General features: G+C 34.5%; 1 protein-coding gene across 2 annotated transcripts in view; it reads right to left on the bottom strand.

Annotated features, from left to right (window-relative positions):
* Window positions 1-18,974, bottom strand: part of ARHGAP15 (Rho GTPase activating protein 15) — a 466,518-nt gene that overhangs the window by 438,652 nt on the left and 8,892 nt on the right. The gene's annotated exons all lie outside the window — the stretch shown is intronic.

Genomic DNA, 18,974 nt, shown 5'->3' with positions numbered 1-18,974 from the left:
AATTTCTGACTCCATTCTTCAAAAATATCCTTTAACATTTCCAATATTATTTTTTGGGACATTTTGTAAGTCTCAGTACTAACCAATATCAAAAGCAGACTTGCATTTTCTCCCCCTTCTACTTAGAATTTTTAGTTTCCTCTGGTGTCCATTTTCTAAAATCATAATGTCACTTATCTTTTTTATGACTTATAATAGCCTAACCTAGCAAAAATTAGTTTGGTTCCTACAAGAAAGTATGTTTTCACAAATAATTCCTACTCCATTGCCAAAAAACACACATATAACCCCAGGTGTTAAAATGAATTATGAAATAATTTTATTTTCCTTTTACTTAGAAATGGCAATTGAGGTGTTTGGAAATAGGGTAAGAACATAAACATAAATAGGGTAAGAACATAAATGCACTGGCTGAAAATCATTTAGTTTTAATCTTATTTATTTTATATAGTTTTCACATGTGAAATTTCTATGACCTATTTTATTTGCTTAGTGTTGAATGTTATATGTCTATAATTTGAAGGTGCATCTGACACAAATAAAGAATTCACTGATGGTATGCATACGGAGATAGATGAAAGGATCAGAAGTGCATACATAGAGACTAACTTTGTACATTTAAGAATGTACAGTACTTTACAGCAAAGCTCATATTTTTGGTACACTGATGGTCATACTTGATTTTTCTCTTAAGCTGCCTGTTGCATGAATTCATACAATCATAGTGTTGGAAAGTATCTTACAGGTCTTTTAGGCCAATTCCCTACTTAGGGCAAGATTCACCAAAGCATCTGTGACAGATGATCATCTGGGCTCTGTTTGAAGACCTCAGCAACGGAGACCTCACCATGTCCTAGGATAGGTAATAGCCAAAAAATTATTCCCGATATTTAGCCTGAACCGACTTCAATAATATTTGTAGAATTTGGGGTTCCATTAATTTATATAGTGGCAGTAGACATTGCAGTGTCAGACGGATTTAAAATATTTATATCATTCAAGTATAATTGTAGGCTTTTGCTGGGACAACTTTCTGGATGAAGACACTTAAAAAAAAAAGAGGTATCTCTTATATTTGTATAGGTTGTAATTGATAAAAAATTATAGGATGTCTAAAGGCACATCTAGTGATTTTTTTTCCAAACAAAAATAAAGTAATCAATACGTGACAAAGGTTAAAGAAGCCATTCATAAAATTTAAAGCATAAATCCTAAAAACAGGGAAAAGAATTCAAGTATATATACAAATATAGCAGCAACTCCTGATGAATATTAGAGGATTAAAGCTAAATCACATTTTTTTTCCAGAGTTAGCTGAAATGCTGAAGATTAAGAAATTTAAGGGAGGGAAACTAAAACACACAGAGACAAAAGCAAAACAAACTTGTTTAGTTTTTTAGTCTTTTTTAGTTTTTTAGTTTTTAAATTGCCATTGGGTTTTAATTGAATTGTTTTAAATTGGGCCAGTTATGTAATTCTTTTAATAATTTTAAATTTTGTATTGGCATGTGCTTTAGTTCTGGCTGTTCACCGCCCTGAGTCCACTAGGAGAAGGGCGGTATACAAATTGAAATAAATAAAATAAATAAATTTACTCGTATAGCGAGCATTGTATTTACCAGTAACAAACATTTATCTGAAAAATTGGTTTCCTTCAGTTTTACTGTCCAAAGATGCTGCTGTTTATCAGTTTTTAATATACTCTTTGGAAATGGATATGTATTTTACCTGGTCTTTTAAAAGAACCAAGAGATTCAAAGGCAGGATGAAATTCTTCCACAGTTCCTTAATGAAAATCTAGTGGGCAATTAAACAGATGGTAGCAATAAACTCACTTCCAAAGCACCAGGGAATAAGGTCCCTTATTAAAAGCTTATCTTAAGGAAGCAACAACAAATCTCTAAAGGGACATTTTCCTTTGGCCTACACCTTTGAATCAGGTGGTACTTAAGAGACAAAATCTAGAGAGAGAAAGAGAGAGAGAGAGAGAGAGAGAGAGAGGGAGGGAGGGAGGGAGAGAGAGGAATGGATGCCCTCACATTATTAGCAGCCTGATTCTTATATGGTAGTAAAGATGTAAAAATCAACATTTTTACCCCTGCAGAAATCCATGATGAACCTAGGATTCTCTAAATATTGGGAGGGGGAAGGAGAAAAATAGATGAATAATTATTTCTAAGCAGCAGGCAGATTGGTGGATAAATCAAAACAACCTGTACTGGTGAGCCTTTTCTGTATGTACTGTAGATTTAATAATGTAGATAATAAATGAAACACAACCTGTGAAGTGCAATGTACACATTACAAGGCCACCATCTTTTTTTTTTAATTGAATTTTAGAATGTTTGCCATCTCACTGAGCTTCAGCATATTTGCTACTCTAATACTGCCTTGTATTAGTATGGCTCCCTAAAATTATTTATTTATTAAATTTATAAGCGGCCCATCTCACTGTTGAACTGACTCTGGGAGGCAGAGTTCCTTTTGTTTTGTTTTGTTTTTCTTTATATAAATTTTTTTATTTTAGTTTATAAACAAGCAAACACACAATACATAATCAATCATTCAGTGTATCATCTAGGTGTTTCTTTTGTGTCTTCTTCTTCTTCTTACTCCTCCGATCTTCATCATTTCTTGATTTTTCCCATTTCTTTATTATGACATTTTCCCCATACTTCATTTATTATAACATTTTCTTGTTTACTATTAATACATTTATCTAATACACTTCTCTAACCAATTGTAAAATTGTCTCCATATCTTGTAATATTCCGAATCCTCTCTTTCTTTAATTATCAAAGTCAGTCTATTCATTTCTGCACAATCTAATTTTTTTTTAATTACTTCATCTTCTGAAAGGATTTTCTCTACTTTTCATCTTTGTGCAAATAATATCCTCGCTGCAGTTATTACATGTATAATCAAATATACCTTTTCTTTGCTAATTTTCTCTGGGAGGATACCCAAAAGGAACAGCTCAGGTTTTAAATCATTATGTTGTTCAAGCATTTCTTCTAACCATGTCTTAATTCTAATCCAATTATTTCTCGCTTCTGGACATATGACAGTACAAACCTGGTGTCTGATGGCATTTATAACATTTTATATTGATTCTCTTTATATGCAATAGACATTGTTAATTTATAATTCCTTTCCCATAGCTGCTGCCATTTATCTAATTCAATTGAATATCCAAAATTTTTTGCCCAAGCTATCATTGTTTCCTTTACTTGCTCTTCTTCCAATTCAATACTAAGTAAGAAGTTGTATATTTTTTTGATTATTTTATCATCTGTTCCTGTGAGTATCCTATCCAGATCTGTAATTTCTAAATAAAAACCATATGATGTCGCATCTTTTTCATATCTTGTTTGTATTTGCATATGGGTATACCAATCCATCTCAATCCCTTGTTCTTCTAGTTCTTGTTTCCCTTTCAGTTCCCCCTTATCTGTTAGTACATCTTTGTATCTAAGAATATTTTTGAAATTAAAAATATATGGGTGTATTAGTGCTTCCACAGAGTTCCTTTTGTTACCCAGATAGACAGGGGACTCTGAAAGCCATATCAAACATTTGCTATTGAGTGACATCACTTGACACTTTCTTTTCTACAAAAGTCAGTCCAGCCTATCATTCAATGAGCACCAGGACACTTGAAATCCAAGGCAAAGGAGATGATCACGGGCAAAGTTCTATTTGAATTACAAAGCACAACTTTTTTCTTCTGGACTTTTTTTTTTTTTTTTTTTTTTGTCTTTCTCTCCTTTTTCCCCTCCCTGGAAGATCTCAGTGAAGTGGAAGCTGTAAAGCTGATGGGCACCGAGCAGACACTTTTATAACGGAAACTCTCCTGAATCCCAGCCCTACCTGTAATCTCTAGTGCTGTTCTGCCCCCTTGTGCTGCTGCGGTGAACTTAATGGAAAGTGAGCCTTTGTACACAAGCCATCCCTCCCACTCTCCCACATACACACACACACACACACACACACACACAACACACACGTACAAAGCCACTGTTGTCACTTCTCACTGTTCTGGCAAGTTCAAGGTCAGTGTCTAGCTATTTTCAGCTCATCTCTTCTTGATCCATTCAGAGAAATGACAAGGGAACGTGATTTGGGGTCAGCTGTAATACAGGAACCGTTACATAAAGGGAGAAAGTAGAAATCAATCCTAGCTGACAGTGTCTTCAGGATAATCAGCGCTCACTCGATGCCGCTGTCAGCTTCCCTGCATCAAACACCATGTTACTTCTGTCAGATCTTTTTAACCGAGCCGGAGCCTCACTTTTGGCCAAGCAAATAAATATTTTGCCAGAGCTTATATTAAATTCACGGTTAGAGAACTTCACTCCTTTCCCTGCTTTTTTAATCTATTCCCTACTCTATTTCCCGGGGAAAGGAAAAACCTAAAGCTCTCTCGTTAGGTCAATTCTTTGTTTGGAAGGTTTGTCAGAAGCATACCAAGGAAAGGCAAATAATGCCATGAGTGGGAGGGGGTGGGCGAGGTGCTTTCTGTTTATGATCCCTGCTTCTCCCCACCTCCTCTTTCCCTCCAAGTACATCTGTTTCCCAGAACATTTGTCTAAACGATGTTCATCCCAGCACTGATTCTATTAAGGCTTTGCCATAATGTTTTAAGACACCTTTCTCAATTTGTTTGATTACGATTCTGGTTTTGGAGTTGTTTGCTCCTGCAAGTAGACATCTTCCTCTGTGCCGAATTATGAACATATCATCTCGAAGATAGGCTGTCATTTAACGGTGTTTGGGCAACAGCACATGGTATGTCAGTTTAGAGGAAAGAGACGGTTTACCATTCCACCCACCTTGTGCTCCTGTGGAACTGCCAAAGCCTGCAGGACTTCTCCAAAGACTAATTTGCCATATTAGTTGTCAGGAAATCCAAAGACAGAACTCCTAAAGCTATAAAATGAATTTGATGCCATTTTTTTTTCCAGAAAAAGGAGAATTAACAAACTAGAGTAAGAGTATACTGTCAACAAACAAATGCTTCATCATAGCACTGTAATTTGGAATTTTAATTACCCCTCTGCTTCTGTAACAAAACAATGTCTGAACTGGCAGCCATTTGAATCTCTCACAGGTCATTGAGCATTCTAGTTAATTACTCTATGAATAGCCTGTTTTTCTCCCCTCTGGAAACACGTTTCTAATGGCAGTCAAGGTCTGACAAATGTGTCATCTACATAATTAGCTAGGAAGCAACACAAAACATTAAACATGCTTTGTGCCGACAACTATCAAAACATTTCATTTGTTGTCAATTATTCATTACTTTGTAGGTTCTGAAGGGGTTGTTATTATGGAAATAAGTCCAGATGCTAACAAGGTTAGAGCTTTTGATTCAAATTAGTAATCAGAGGATTAACTTTACTTCCTTCTTTCCCCCCCCCAACACAAAAAAGTAGCCCCTCATATATTGGTGGCATCGTTCAATTTCAAACAAATTTTGCTAAAACTTCAAGTTTAACATCACGACAGTAGAGCATTGTCTCTAATTTACACTGATGCATCTTTCTTTGAAGTACAGGGATCTAAGCCGCAGAAGTAAACTTTCCAAACCTTTGGTAAAATAATTTGTACTTGGTAAATTACACAAAAAGCTTGCACAGAAAAAAAAATCACAATACTACATGGAGAGAAAAAAAACACAACAACCCCAAGGTGGTTTGGACAATCTTTTCCATAGCTGTAAGGAAGGTAAATAGCAATAACAAATGACAATAGCATCAGCCACAGTACTAATCGCAATCTCAGCAGCATAATGTTTTGCCTCGGTTTAATAAGAAAGCTACACTGATTGCTTACACTATCAAGGCATCTGGAGCAAATTAAATCTAGTTTTTAAAAATTGTTTTGAAGATTGCTTTGCTATCAAATGTCATTAGTGTGTTGTCCAACAGAGATGAGGGGAGTTTTATAAAGCTGGATAATTGTACTTCAAAATCATTATTATCCTTGAATCCAGGATCCCAGACCAATGTGAACTTGCCCTAACAGACAAGTGCCAATAAAATTCAAGGTCAGAAAGCAAAGGCTCATCAGAAACATAAATATATCAAGAAAATAAAAAGTCATACTCAGTAGATGTTAACTTTTGCCTACAAGCTGATTATACTACTACAACCAGGACTCCGAATACAAAATATTTCTGCAACAATTATTTTCTATTGAAGTTCCTGTGCAGAATTAAGCATGACTTGGGGATGCCTGTGTACATAGGGTCAGAGTGCTAATTTTAAATATCATCATCATCAACAACAACAGTAACAATAACACCATAAAAATTGAAAAGGAAGACCTTATTGGCCACAGAAATAAGCCTATTGTATTATGATTCTTCTTGCTAATCAAATTTATTCTAAAACTCAGATTGCAACGATTTCATAACATTTCCCCCTCACTTTAATCCAAAATCTCTCAGTTAAATCCAAAACAAATACTTCTTCTCCAAATAAAGCTACATATAGCTGCCATTAGATATTGAAGTGAATTTTTTTACCTTTATTCGGCTGATATGGCTCGCCCATTCCACGGAAAATCAATTTTAGAAGATACTCAACCACTCTTGAATTTTTTTCAGTGATTTCACTAAATTAATAACTGTCAGCAAATAGCAATCTAACAGCAAGTAGATTGTGCAATGAGGCCTTCCACATATGGCCAATCTTCTAAACCACCTCTCAACTCTCTGACAGGTGATTATGGATTCCCATTCAACTAGAATTTACAAATCTAGGACCTATGACCTTCCACCATCTACTATCCTCTCATCCCAGGTCAACTTGGTCAATTCCAAGGACGTGCCATAATAATTGAATATCAAGAACTAATAATATTGGTTAAAAATCAGTCCTGTTGTCAACAATTGTATTCACAGGACCATTAGCAACTGATGTTTCCGACAAAGGATTAGCACTGTGGTTGTGTTACATAAATTTAGGGGATTTTTTTTAATGGTACACTGCCATGTATGACTGGTATATATAAAAAAATAAATAATATTCAAATTACTTGTGAAAAATTATTCTTTTTTTATTTCTAGTTTGACTCATGATTCATAGATCTCCTGTTCTTTTTCTAGGGTTCCATTCCTTCACTCAGCTATCACAGCTATAATCACATAATTTTCTGTGGAACCAATTATCCTAACCCTAGTCCCCAACTAACATTTAATTTATTTATTTAAAACTTGGAAGATCCATATTCATTTATTTATTAAATTCATCCACTGCTCATCTCACTATCAAGAATCTGGGTGTCTTACAAACATATTAAAACATTACAGATTAAAAAAACAGAAATTAAATAAATTAAATCCTATCTTGCATTTTCTCCTTAAAAATGCCATACATAGCACTTCCTTCCAATTTTTTTCCTACAAGACCTCCCGCTTTTTAAGGCTGAGCTGAGAGATAATGAATGCCCCCAAATCACTCAATTATTTTCAGTTCTTGAGAGTGAACTTGTACCTATATTTCTTCAATACTAATCCAGTAACTTAACCACTATATCACACTAGTATTTATAATTAATCAAAATGCCCCCAGTCTTACAAGGGGGAAATCGTATGAAATTCTACACCAGTGTTTATTTTGGCAATGCTGGCAAAAGAAACTTTTCAACACTGATATTCAAGGTATAATAAAAACTTATATCAGAAAAAAAAGTTATGATGCATTAAGTTGCCCTCCAGAATGTAAGAACTGCAGCTGGAGTCACATCTGTGTTTAAGCCCGTAATCCTCAAAACATCCTTATTGACTTCAGTGGGACTATTCTAAAATAATCAGTTGGAAGTCTAAATGGCTCCGGAATTGGCACTTGATAAGTGAATAGTCGCAATCACACTCTGAATATGGTACATCATTATAGTAGATGGTACATCATTTTCTGAAGCAGAGAGGACATACTACAGAATTTGAAATACAACATGCAGTAACTAAATAGTAACTTTTTTCTTTTCAAATACTGCTCTGCCATAATATGAACTGTAATAAACTATAATCTGTTGATATGGATCAAAACATAACTACACAGTAATAAAAACTAAATGGTAAGCATATATTAGGATATTAAGCTAGGACTGGGAGTATTCCAAATTCAAATGTTTATTCTGCCATGAAAATCCATGGGAAATTCTAGACCAAGAATTTTGTGGCTCACATGATTGTTGTAAGGTTAACTTGTGTACAGGAGACTGTATATCTCAACACTTTTAAGAAAGATGGGGTATCAATGCAATGAATAAATTAATTAATTAATTGATAAAGGAACAGTAAGTTAAGTACAAATTCAGAATTTGCTAATAGGTATCACAAGTCTTTGGAATGCACTTCTTATTTATCTTGGATGCTTTTTAGATAAAAGACTCTTAATGATATCAATCAAACAATATCTGGAGACTTACTTTTTCTCAGTCTTACCCTACCTTAGAAGTTTTTTGTTATGGGGAAAATAGGAGGACAGAGGGATATGTGCACCTCTTTGAGTTCCAGAATGAATAGCAGAATAGTAATAAAAATATAGTAATAGTAGCAGTAGTGATAATAATAATAAACTTTTCCACGTTCTTCTTTTTAATAGATTTCTGAGGTCAGAAAAACATGCAATAAACAGTGGAAACAAAAAATGTCATGATAACAGGAAAATGGAAAACACTGACAAAACCTCCCCATAACATTATTTCAACAGGGCATTGAAAGTATCAGCTGAAGGCTTGTATATCTCTTGAAAAGGCAACAAAAATTAATAATCCACACATTGAGGGTGAGGGTTCTGGTTTTTCAAAGCATTTTTAAAACCATGTGGGTGGTCCTCAGCAGTGCCTTAAACAAATGTCGACTAACTGATTCAGATCTCTTAGGCTGTCTTTTTAATGGCAAATTGAAAACTGAGCCCACATCTGTAAATTTAATTAAACTGTACTTTAAAAGAGAATTGGAGAAGTTGGAGCAGGCTCTGAGAAAAGCGACCATAGTGATAAAAGCTCTAAAATCCAAGCCCTGGGAGGAATAATGAATTTAGCTTGACAAAGAGAAAAGATTAAGGGGAGATCTAGATGTCTGTAAATGGGCTGGACTTGTTCTCTCTCGGAACTAAGCATGGAGCAAGGTTGAAGCAAAAATAAAAAGAATTTAGGCTGAAGATTAGGAGGAATTTCCTGAACAGTGAAACAAATGAAGAACACTAGTAGACTAGCAGACTGTTCCATGCTTCAGGTTTTCAAACAAGGGGCTGGATGATCAATCTGTTAGGAATCATTTTATTACTCCTTGCACATTGCAGGGGTTTAGACTAGACAGGGGTCTCTGAACTTAACAATTTTGAGACTTGTGGACTTCAACTCCCAGAATTCCCAGCCAGCATAGGTCTAGAAGACCTTTAATCCCCTATCGAACTAATAAACTCTTTGGTTCTATGAAGAGTAAAGCATGATTTGTCTTTTTAGGATTAGGGCGAGAAACAATGGTATGTTGAGTTTGAAGAGATGAACAACCTTGTCAGAGGTCAGTGCTGGACAATCTGTGCCTGGGGGTTGCATTCATAAAGTAGGTCAGGCCCCAATAAAAACAATGTTTGATTTATTTTAGCTCAATTCAGAGTTCAATAAATTCATTACATACTGTCACAGTAATTACTTCCCATATATTTAATAATCTGCTAATAATTAGATTAACAATTACAGCTGTGCCTAAACCCTACCATAGAAGACATCTATGAAGCTCTTTCCTACGTGTCAGGGCCCATCATGAAAATGCATATGGAAGATACAGAGAGAACAATATGCATGGACTTTTACTTCCTGAAATATTTATATAATTGCTATAATTATACAATACTATTTATATGTGTGAGGAGAACATAGCATGGTAATTAAGATGTTGGATTAAGGATAGGAAGGCTCAGGTTGTAACCCACTTTCAGCCAAGGAAGTTAAGTGGATGACTGGGCCAGTCGCTCATTCAGTCCAATCTACTTCTCTATATATGCACTCTTGAGCTCTTTTGAACCAAAGGCTGGATAAACCTTAGAACTCAATAAATGGGTTGAAATAGCTTCTCAACCAAAGTGAATCTTAATCAAAGCATACCATATACATATGCCCATTTGGTAAGCCAGTGAAGTAAGGGAGAAGATATATCAATAGCATTTAGACTTATATACCATTTCACAGTGCTTTATAGTCTTCTCTAAGCAATTTACAGAGTCAGCATATTGGCCCCAACAATCTGGTTCCTCATTTTACCAACCTTGGAAGGGTGGAAGGCTGAGTCAACCTTGAGCCAGTGAGAATCTAACTCCTGGCAGTGAGAAATGAGCTGCAATACTGGATTCTAATCATTGTGCCACCATTATCATTGTCCTTTCTGATCCACTGAAAATGCAGGTAAAATTCTCAGATAATTCTCATCCTGGGAGAAAATAAAATCTTATTATATTTATACACCTTATTTGATATACAGGTAGTCCTCAAGTTACATGGCCCAGGGACACTACACCATCATAAATATGAACCAGTTGCTAAGTGTCCAAATTTTGATCACATGAACACAGGGATGCTGCAACTGTTGTAAGAGTGAAAAATGGTCATAAGTCATCTTTTCCAGTGTCATTGTAACCTTGAATGATCACTAAACCAATGGTTCTAAGTCAATGACTACCTGTATACTGCTTTAGGTGCATCAATCCATCAAGAAATTTACTTCTGAGGAAATAAAGCTGCTGAGAATCATGCAGTATTTCCAGTTTAACTGTAAACAATCATAAATATAATTTCACATTTTTGTGGTGGATTTGGTTGCTCTTTTTCCTCTTGTGGACGCAGTCAATTTGTAACAGGACACGTGACACACAAACCCAAGATCATCTTAGAGCACAGTTCAGAACAATATCCAATGTGTTAATCATAGCCTGAGAAAACTGGTTTGTATCGCAAGAAAAAGAGCCATAAGACAGAAATTGGCAGGAAGCAGAAGATGGGCCTGGTGGCTCAGCAGACTGATAGCATTGTGATTAACACCAGCTGTCTGCAATTACTGTAAGTTTGAATCTCCCCAGGCTCAAGGTTGACTCAGCCTTCCATCCTTTCTAAGGTAGGTAAATTGAGGACCCAGTTTGTGGGGGCAATAAGCTGACTTTGTATAAATATACAAAAGTATGAAGGCTATTGCTTAACGCATTGTAAGCCGCCCTGAGTCTCCGGAGAAGGGTGGCATATAAATCAAATTTTAAAAAATAAAAATAAATTTAAAAAAAAGAAGTAAGATTTTCAGTGACTTGAACTACCACATTTTCATTAGAAAACAGAATCTTGGGGGCATCTTGCCTCCGTACAAATGCTTTTGCCACAGACTATATTTTTCCCTCAGGGATGAACAAAGAAAATAAATTGTTCAAAAGCACTCTCTTCTATCAAACACACTTTTTAAAAAAGTGTGAAATTGAGTTTTCCAAAAAGGCAGTAACCTACATTTACCTTTATTTACCTGTAACTATAAAGGTGTGGGGTTTTTTTTTGGGTAGGGATGGATGAGATTATAAAACTAGAAATATTTTTTAAAGGACTGCAGAGTGATTTGACAACAAACAGATCACTTAATCTGTAAATTTAGCATAGCAGAAATATAAGAAACAAATTGCTGTTACCTATTCTTGCCTAATCAATGGTTTTCACATATGGATGTATAAATGTAATCAGCAGCCTGCGTCCACAGCACGTTTCCCAAATGCTTTGTTTTCTTGTACAAAACCAATATGGGCAATTACTTTGCCCTGAGATGCCAACCCTATCAATCCACCACGATTTAATGTCATCCTAATTAAATATCTGCATCTACTTTAGGAGAATCTCCGTAAATAAAGCCTCAGACTTGATTATAAGCTTGATGTGAAGTAAACACAACTGGTTTATGTGGCCTATAGAGTTTGGTTTGACAGAAAGGCTAGAAATAAGAATCTTTTGGGTTATTCTTAATTTTTGGCAAGTAATCAAGTTGAAAGAGAGAGAAGGAAGGAACAAAGGAACTGATCTTTCCTTTCCTTTCCTTTCCTTTCCTTTCCTTTCCTTTCCTTTCCTTTCCTTTCCTTTCCTTTCCTTTCCTTTTCCTTTTCCTTTTCCTTTCCTTTCCTTTCCTTTCCTTTCCTTTCCTTTCCTTTCCTTTCCTTGATAGAGCATTAGGACTATAAATAAGACTATCAAATCTATTTCATCTAATTGAAAAGAACTCTAATCCATTTACATTTTGGAATGACTAAACAGACTGTAATTTTTAATCTATGCGCCAAGGAAATAAAACAGTTCATGCTCTGAATTTGCATTGAATGAAACCAAATGCACATCTTTGAGGCTGAAGAGTTGAAAACTGTGAATATTCATGGATATCAAGGAATCACAGGAGATCCAGAAAGAGCTGTTGCTTAATAGTGTTCATGGTCAGCCTTAAAATCTGTGCTGTGGACACATTAATATCGCTGCATCTGTCCTAAAGTTGTTACAGTGATATGGGCATTTTTCTACTATATTGGAAGGGAGACCAGGCCACAAAGAGATTTTTAGCATCTTTCTGCTCCCTGTTGCCAGCTAGAAATTCCAGCTCAACAAGAGGTAGTTGAAATCTCTCCAGAGTGTAACCTCCATCTTCCTTGTCATACAGAATTCAAAAATAGCACAGCATCGGCATTAGAAAAATATCTGATCACTCAAAAGAGAGAAGCCACGAGCAGGTACACAGATATAACAAAACCTTATATTCTACTACATCAGATGAATTTCAATAGATAATGGTTGCTTTTGGAAGAACTTCATCATAATTTTACTATTTCAATGGTTTGCATTTTCCCCTCTTTTATTTAGATACGGTGAGTAGCAGCTTTTAAAGCATTAGACAAATTCAGTGACCTGGCAAAGAACAACAGGCCCAGAGTGAGAAGTCCTTGGGCTGCAAGCTTAATATAAACCATTCCAAATATGACTACAATGGAAAATAACCAGAATTTTCACTGAAAGAACTTCTGGTTGATTGATTAAACTGTTTTATTGATTCACCTGGATTATTTATATTTATTTGAGTTCCATTTTACACATTATTTTCTCATATACATTCTCAACTATACTAAAGAAAATATGTTCTCAGTTTAACACATATGCAGCAATTGCAGAAACAATGGTGTTACAAGCAATATTCCTCCTTGCGTTAGGTAATACAAAAAAAAAATCTCTTCTGATGTAGAGCCCTGTGGCTTTGTAAGGATTAATACTTTAAATGAATCACATTAAAGAAAAAATGGCTACCTCATTACATTGGTAAAATTCTTCACTGATACAAATATTCGAAGAAATGATACTACATTTCAATATTATTAATTGAATATTTCAATGCTATAATTAAAGTATTTTGTACCTTTCAATAAATTTGAATAAATTAGAAAATAATGTAATAGACTTTGAGCTTTTGCCGTAGAACTGTCCCTTGTCAAATCTTCTTTCTGCTCTCCGTCTATAGTAATAGCAGTGTTCTTATGATTATAAAATAAAATTGTGAAGAATGTATATATAAATAATTAATATCAATATATCTCTTCTGAAGCAGAGAATGTTGCATACTTTTTTCCAAAAGGAATTACCACTATCATGCAAATTTATAGAAAACTTAGTTCCAGAATGCTTATTCAGAAGTCCTATTGAATTCAGTATAAAATACTTAAAAAATAAATATAAAAGAAAGCTCCCTATATTTTATTATGAACAAGTTAGGGCAAATTTCAGTTACTTTTATTTTGTTTCCTATTAGATTACGCTGCCTATGAATGATCTTTCATTTTTCCACTTTCCATTTTTCCACTCAGATTCCACTCAGGGGAATCTCCCAACTATACTTCATGATGTGAATGCATTGAATGGAATTTACTTTAAAAATGTGGGAAGAGAAAAAAAAATCTAGATTATATTTTTAAAGGCAAAAGTTTAATAAGATTCCTTATTCTTTATAATAATTTTTATTAAACATTACAATTAAAAAGGTAAAAATGACTGCAAACTAAAAAAAAATAGTGTAAAGAAAGAAAAAAGAAAGAAAAATGGAAAAGAAAGAAAAAATAGTAAAGAAAAAGAAATATATAAAGAATTGGCTTTGCTCTTCATCACACTAATTATGAATAATTTTAGTAATTTATCACTTTCTCTTAAAATACAACAAATGATGTTTTCTTTCCATATTTAACCTTTTTATCTGAAAACAAATCCTTAAAGCCTCATTCAGTCATCGTCAGTAAAAGTCAATTAACAATACATCTATTTTAATCTTGGTTAAATAAGCCAACTTTATATTCTCTTCTTTTACATTTAACAATCTTGAATTTCTATCCCTTTAAATAATGTGCTAGAACTTGATTTATTTTCTTTTTTTCCCCTCACAAAATTATCCAAAGCTTTAAAAAGTCTTTTTTTGTAAATCCTATATAAGAATATTTTTCAGATTGCCCTTTTGTTTTGTTATTTATTGTTATTTATTTTAATTATTAACACATTAGTGAGTTTCATTTGTATACTCAGTATAGCATCTTTTTCCATATCATTGTTTTAGCTTGTCATTTTTAAATTCACTTTCATATCATCATGTCTTTTCTGTTAAATTTGTTCTTCTTCCATAACAACTTTTAAACACACTATATCTATAAAGGTAGGCATCCTTATAAATTAATTTCTGGTTCTAGTTTTTCACAAATATCCTTCAATATGTCCAATGTTATTTTTTTTTTTTACTTCATTCTGTGTTAGTTAAATTTAAGTACACTTTGTATATTTGTACCCTATGACTATCATTAAATGTTGTACCTTACGATTCTTGATGAATGTATCTTTTCTTTTATGTACACTCAGAGTATATGCACCAAGACAAATTCCTTGTGTGTCCGATCACATTTGGCCAGTAAAGAATTCTATTCTATTATTATCTATTTTCCTTTAATTGTAACTTTTAGTTACTTATGTTTTCTATTATTTGAATCTTCAAATTCCCATCCTATTATGCTTAAAAAAAAAAAAATTCAAAGCAACCGCATTTTCCCACAGGAAGGATTCTTAGAAGTAATTTCAAAATCTTACTTCAAATTTATTTTATTTATTTATTTATTTATTTATTTATTTATTTATTTATTTATTTATTTATTTATTTTTAAATTTGTATACCGCCCTTCTCCCTGAGGACTCAGGGCGGTGAACAGCCAAGTAAAAAACATAAACTACAAATATTAAAATACAATTAAAAAGATATATATATATCTTATATCTTATATATATATCTTATATATATATATATATATATATATATATATATATATATATATATATATATATATATATATATTATTTGGACCCCTAGTTGTAATTTTCCAAAATCAATGTTCCAACCATCCTTTTTCTGTTTATTCAAAAAAGAGGCTTGCATTTAAAACTTCTTCCAGTAAGGATTGAAAGAAACTCACCTGGTGCCCTAAAACTTGCGAATAGCTGGAAAACACTTAACCAGCAGCAATTTCTAAATGTGATTAGTGTGTGCCGAGCCGACCACAGTTTGAGCAAAGGTGTCTACTCCCTCATCAACCAGAACTGGAGACCACTCTCTTGCAATGTCCTCAAGAGAAGCAACTGTATGATGTTCTTATGGGCGATCTTAAGTCCTCTCCTTGCCTGAAGAGGAATTACAGAGAGCCAGTCTACTTACCAGCTCTTCATTTTGCTGCAGTCATTGACTCCACGTTTAGTGGAGCTGTCTTCATTTCACTATTTCTTCCCCAGAAGTCCCTAATGAGATTGCTTTTGAACCACACTTTTCACTTCTGCTCCGTTACAATCCATCCTGACTTCAATGTAAACGGTTCCCATCTACATCCTTGTAATTTCCTCAGCACCATGATTGAAATATTGGATTATTATTATTTTTTTCTTCAGATTTTGGTCTTTCTCTTTTTTCCCCTTAACAGACTCACTCAACCAAATATGCCAACATGTTTTTAATTCTGTCAATATCTAGTCAGAAAACTTTGCACAGGAGAGAAAGAGAGATTTTAAAAAAAAACTAGAAAGACTAGAAAGAATGGGAAAATTAGTATGGCAGGCTTTCAGTCCATTTTATCAGAGCCAAGTTTGCATGGAGAAATGACATACTCTGCGGCTCTATAATTAGCTGCTAAGAAAACACAACTTTTCCAAAAGACACTCCGTTGTAGTTGCTTATGCAAAATGTTTTGGATGATACAACTTTGAAGGAGCATTTTTGGTGTCCTTCCACCCACCCACCCTTATTTTTCACCACCTGCCCCATCCAACTTCCCCATCCAAACCAAAAAGTTATGTAACAAGGTAATACCAACAGTGAGAAACTGCATGATAAAATCCTGCCCAAAAGTGAAAAATGCTAATTTTGTCTCATTTAGCAGCTGGATACAGAAATGCTCATTAGTTTTAAGAGGGTTAATCCTTTTAACTTTTGCATATTGATATGCCAATTATGCCTAATTGTACAAGAGGCATCAGTCAAGGTAATAGTGCATAAACACATGAAAGTTATTAAGTACATCCCAACATGTAATAAAGTAGGTGTTAATTGGTAGCTGAGTTCTGCAGGCTATTGAGGTGGATAATTCACTGAGAGATGGATCACTTGTAATTTCTCTACATAATTCCTTTTGCAGTTTCATGCTGTGATGTTTTCATGCTTGTCAAAAACAACTGCAGCCTAGTGCCTTTTGTTAAACACAGCCAATAAAATATGTTAGGCATCATTAAATATACTTAACTTTTAAACTTTTTGAAAGGTACAGCTCTAACTGTTAATATATTATACTATTTTCAAACATATTGCTATAAATACGCTTTTCATTCAGTAGCTGAAGAATTATGTTAGATCTCAATTATGGGATTTGGGCTTGTGGTGTGTGTGTGTGTGTGTGTGTGTGTGTGTGTGTGTGTGTGTGTGTTTAAGTGCTACGTGCAAATGTGTCACCAGCAAGTGATAGTTTTAAATTAGAACGTTAAGGAAATGAATGTTTCATCAGTTACTGGGCTGAGATGGAAGGACTTTTCCTCCTATTTTCCAAGTGTCATGCCAGCTCTTCTGAACTACACATTCCTCTTCAGCTAACTATGAGAAGAATAATTAAAATCACATATTTCTGAACTATGCTGTGGTTAATTTTGCATTTGAACATGGAGATGATGACAGTAAGCAACACACTCTCACTGCAGTCTGCTTATTTCCTCTACTTTTCATAAGGATCCTTCATATCCGGAGAATAGCTAATCAATACTTTGCATGGCTCTGATGAGGGAAGGCAAGAGTACATGCTTGTCTGCCTATGTTGCCTTTTCGGTGAGCTCCTCATATAGTTTTGGAGCTCTGGCTTGTTTGCCACGAGCTGAAAAACAGAGCTAGAATCCAAAACAAGTGACTAACATTGCATAAATAATTTTGCAACATCATATGGCCTCAGCTGCAAGTTGCAGCCATTACAGAGGAAAATTAACCAAGGGAGGCTCATACCAATCAGTTCGTTTAGTAGCACAGGATGGGGAAAGGGGAAGGGATATGACTGGCAGCGGAGTTCACCTCTGAAGTATTAGCATGTAAATCTTTTCAGAAGAGGTAATAAATAAATAAATCCAGAACCATTTGGCTCTTTCTGCTACTTAAAAATTAGGGGCAGTTCAGATTCCAGATTTTAACTCTTTGTAATTCCTTCCACTACAAAATTTTGTGAAGGATCTTCGTTTTTTCTAGAAGGAGGGTTTTTTTTTTCTTTCTGTTTGTGGAATTTTATGCAATATCTGAGAAGCAAGTTCCAATACTTGCAAAGGCCTTTAGTGACAAACACTTGTTTTGTAATCTCGATTTTCGCAAGACTTCTTGTTTGAAGGCAAAGAGACCCACAAGTGAAATCAAATTTCTCCGCACTACAGCTTCTAAAAGTGAAAACATCCCTGTTCCCATCAAATATCCTTTCTTATATTCACTTCATATTTCTTATCACCTTTCTTATATTCCCAACAAAAGAGTTCAGGCAAAGGTCTCCCTTTTGACAGATAAGAACAAAGAATGTTCTTTCTGCGCCAACTCAGAAAGCTCAAACTGCCCAAGGAGCTGCTGATACAGTTCTACAGAGGAATTATTGAGTCTGTCATCTGCACCTCTATAACTGTCTGGTTTGGTTCTGCAACCCAACAAGACAGAAACAGACTTCAGAGGATAATTAGAACTGCAGAAAAAACAATTGCTACCAACTGCCTTCCATTGAGGACCTGTATACTGCACGCATCAAGAAGAGGACTGTGAAAATATTTACAGACTCTTCACATCCTGGACATAAACTGTTTCAACTCCTACCCTCAAAACGATGCTATGGAGCATTGCACACCAGAACAACTAGACACAAGAACAGTTTTTTCCTGAACGCCATCACTCTGCTAAACAAATAATTCCCTCAACACTATCAAACTAGTTACTAAGTCTGCATTACTATTAATCATCTCATCGTTCCTATCACCCATCTCCTCCCACTTATGACTGTATGACTGTAACCTTGTTGTTGGTATCCTTAAGATTTATATTGACTGTTTCTCTATGACTATCATTAAGTGTTGTACCTTATGATTCTTGATGAATGTATCTTTTCTTTTATGTACACTGAGAGCATATGCACCAAGACAAATTCCTTGTGTGTCCAATCACACTTGGCCAATAAAGAATTCTATTCTATTCTATTCTATTCTATTCTATTCTATTCTATTCTATTCTATTCTATTCTATTCTATTCTATTCTATTCTATTCCTTTTGAAATTGTATCATATCACATAATCAACATCTAACTACAAGCAAGAACAGGAAGATGAGGGAATATGAATGTTAATAGAACCTCTAACTAGTTCTGACAAATATATTAGAAAATCC

Source organism: Pantherophis guttatus, chromosome 1 (assembly GCF_059756535.1).
Source record: "Pantherophis guttatus breed Tessera chromosome 1, ASM5975653v1, whole genome shotgun sequence".
In the NCBI taxonomy this organism is placed as follows: Eukaryota; Metazoa; Chordata; class Lepidosauria; order Squamata; family Colubridae; genus Pantherophis; species Pantherophis guttatus.
This window is presented reverse-complemented; position numbering and strand designations above follow the sequence as displayed.